A 3,574-nucleotide genomic window follows, 5' to 3' on the forward strand; every position below is an offset into this window, starting at 1 on the left:
TCCTTCTGTTTCTCTTTCTCTTCCATTTCTCCATCATACTTACTGGTGCCCGAGGTCTCTGAGTGTCTGGGGTCCTCTCAGGAGTGGTCTCAGGAGTGCTATGCCCCCTAGTGCATTATGGCATCAGGCAGGGGTCATCGTGGGCATGGTCTGCCCATGTAGACCTGTGTGGTGCTGGACTGGTGGTCATATCAGGCTAGCTTCCTGACTGGGCCCCATGACACCCGACTGGTGGTCATCTCAAGCTTGCTTTTTGTCAGGGAGTGTTAGGTTAGGTCAGAACATTGAGTGTAGACATAGCCTCTCTCCTCTCTGCCACCTACTGACACACATGTGACACAGCAGCCACACCTGCAACACCTCTAAGGGCTGGGTTTTTTCACATTTTTTTTATTATCATGAACAAAGCACAGGAAGAATATTAATTAAAAATTAGTTAAATTGTATTAATTACTAATACTATATAATAACTAATAATTAAACCAATAACTAATACTTAAATTATTATTTAAAATTAACTAGAATTAAAATCCAAAATGTAGAAAAACTTTCCTTCCTGTATATATGAAGTTTAACATCCTGGATATGCAAGTGACCAGACCATATTCCCAGAAATAATCACGGCCATGCTGAAATGAGTCTTCTGGATACTTACTGAAACTGTGTTCATGCTTATTGAGAAAACAAACACTGGGGGTAGCAAGATGGCTCAGTGGATAAAGGCACTTGCCACCAAGCTGGATGCCCTAAGTTCGATCCCCAGGACCCACACGTGGAAGGAGAGAACTGACTCTTGCACATTGTCTTCTGCCATCTGCATGCACATGTGTACACACACACACACACACACACACACAGAGGAGGGGGGATTGAGAGAGATGCTTTTGGCATTTAACAACAGAGTGTTTTGAAGTACTTACCCTGATCTAGAGAGCATTAGGTAATAGCTACTGAGATTTCAGGAATAGCACTTTCTCTCTCAGTAGGTGTTAACACAATCATTAGAGGTAGGCTTAAAGCCTCACATATAAACATTTTTTAATTTTGAGAGAGGAATTTATTAAATGGGGGTGGGGAATGTGCCTTTTTAAAAATGAGTTAGGGCATCACTGTTCAAATTACAAACTACATATGGTTTCCCTGTGTGAGCCAAAGCCATTCTAATGTGGGGTGCATGCTCTCGGAAGTGTGGCACATTGCAATGGACCTTCAGCTAATCTATTTGACTGCTACGTTTCATAAAAAACATGGAGCAAATCCACTAAATATCAAGTTTGAGCCTCTTTCTTACTACGTCTTGGTGATTAAGCATTTCATTGGACAAATACAAGTATGAAAAAACTGCAGTCATAAATATCAGGGAGAGTGTGTAATCACTGCCAGCCACACACATTTAAAAGGTCATTCTTAGCTTGACTAGAAAACGAGAAAGACAGATTATCCTGCTGGACTTCCCTCCGCTGAACCCCGTTAAAATTGTCATTTAAGTTCAGCATGGAAAGAGGAAACATTTCAGAAGCACAAAGCTGAGAGAGAGAGAGAGAGAGAGAGAGAGAGAGAGAGAGAGAGAGAGAGATCCCTTTATTGTCCGAGAGCCAAGTTGTTCTACTCAGTGTGTACTGACTGGTTGAGCATCCCCTCCTGGTAGGCCATGGCTCACCTTCCCTTTCCCAGGCTCCTCCCCTTTACCTGCAGCCGCTCACACACCTCCGTGCCCTGCCCTCTGACTATGTTAGCATCACTGGTTTCACACACTTGTTTTCGCCTGTTTTCTCCTGGCTTGAATCTGCAGAGCTTGGTTTACAGGTAGGTTGACGCATGGGACAGCTTAGCTTAGCATGTTTGAGGCTCTAGGTTCAGCTCAAGTTGTACGAGGCCATCATCTCCTGACATTCCAAAGAGAAGTATTAAAGCAGGGAATCAAGATATCCATCATACTGAGTTTGTAAGTGATTTTTTTTCCACCCGGTCTTTAAACTTTATTCCACCTTGTCTGGGCATGGTGGTGCTCACCTTTCATCTCAGCACTTGGGAAGTCGAGGTAAATGGAACTCTATGAGTTCATGGCCAGCCAAAGCTATTACTGAATACTTCGCTTACACCAGCTCATTACACTTCCCCCCAAACCTTTCCTTATACTTAACTTTAAGCTCATAATACTATGATATTTACTAAAGAAACATCTAAATATTTATGTTTTAGAATCAAAGGCATCTAACTCTGGCTATTTGCATCAAACCTTAATTTTTAAATTACCATTGTGTGTGTGTGTGTGTGTGTGTGTGTGTGTGTGTGTGTGACTGTAGGCGTGTAAGTCAGGGACCAACTTGCAGGCATCTGTTTTCTCCTCCTACCATGTCGGCCTCTAGGATAGAATTCAGGTCAGGAGGTTTGGCAGTAAGCACTGCTGAGCCACCTCAACTTGTCAGAGCCTTAAAGCTTTGATATCCTTTATGCCAGTGATTTTATTCTAAAAAAAAACTGACTTTAATGACAACATGAAATACAGAAAAGGATACATTAGTAAGTTCACTTCATTCTTAAATATGAAGATGTAAGTTATATATAATTTAAAACACTGTATTTAATGCATGGTGATATTTGGAGGAAAATATAATTATGCACTGAATTACTTGTTTTTTATTTCATCCTCCTTTGGCTCTCTTCTTTGAGACAGGGTCTCATGTGGACTAAGGTGGTGAGGCTGGCTTTGAACTCCTGATCCTGCTTGGCTCCATCTCCCAAGTGCTGGGGTCACAGGAGTGCACCATACACAGCACCTTGGATGGTCTTATCTTAATGACAGTAACAAATATTCATTGAGGAAAATTAGAAAATAATCGTAAGAGTAGAAAGTTGTGTTGGTGCAAGTGGGGACAAGGCTGGCCAGGGTGACCACACCTTTGAGCACTGGAAGAGGGGACATAGGCAGGTAAGTTTCTGTGAGTTCTAGGCCAGCCAGGGCTTCACTGTGAGATCCTTCTCCCCAGCCCCAATACTACAGGAATGACTGGGTAGTTTGCATACACCAAGAAATATTTTTTTCAAGGAGCAAATCAACAAATGAGAATGGCTAGGTTTGGAGAACCCATTTAGTTATGTTTTTGCTGGGAATTGAAGGTAGGGCTTTGCAAGTTAGGCAAGTGCTCTGCCAGTGAATTACATTCCTAGCCCTTTACAAATGCTTCTCATAGGAAAGGCCATCCAGAGACTGCCTCACCTAGGGATCCAGCTCATCTGCAAACACCAAATCCCAACACTATTGCTGATGCCAAGAAGCGCTTGCTGACAGGAGCCTGGTATGGCTGTTCCCTGAGAGGCTCTACCAGCACCTGACCAATGCAGATGCAGATACTCACAGCCAACCATCGGACTGAGCCCAGGAACCCCAATGGAAGAGCTTGGGGAAGGACTGAAGGACCTGAAGGGGATTGCAACCTCATAGAAGAATATCAACTAACTGGACCACCAGAGCTCCCAGGGACTAACTAAACCACCAACCGAAGAGGGATCCATATCTCCAGATACCTATGTAGCAGAGGATGGCCTTAGCTGACATCAATGGGAAGGGAGG

At 43.3% G+C, this 3,574-nt stretch overlaps 1 pseudogene; it reads right to left on the minus strand.

Moving 5' to 3' along the window:
• Window positions 1-262: 262 nt before the first annotated feature.
• On the minus strand, window positions 263-373 carry LOC115065535 (annotated as a pseudogene).
• Window positions 374-3,574: the final 3,201 nt, after the last annotated feature.

This window comes from Mus pahari, chromosome 15, assembly GCF_900095145.1.
Source record: "Mus pahari chromosome 15, PAHARI_EIJ_v1.1, whole genome shotgun sequence".
Classification (NCBI taxonomy): Eukaryota; Metazoa; Chordata; class Mammalia; order Rodentia; family Muridae; genus Mus; species Mus pahari.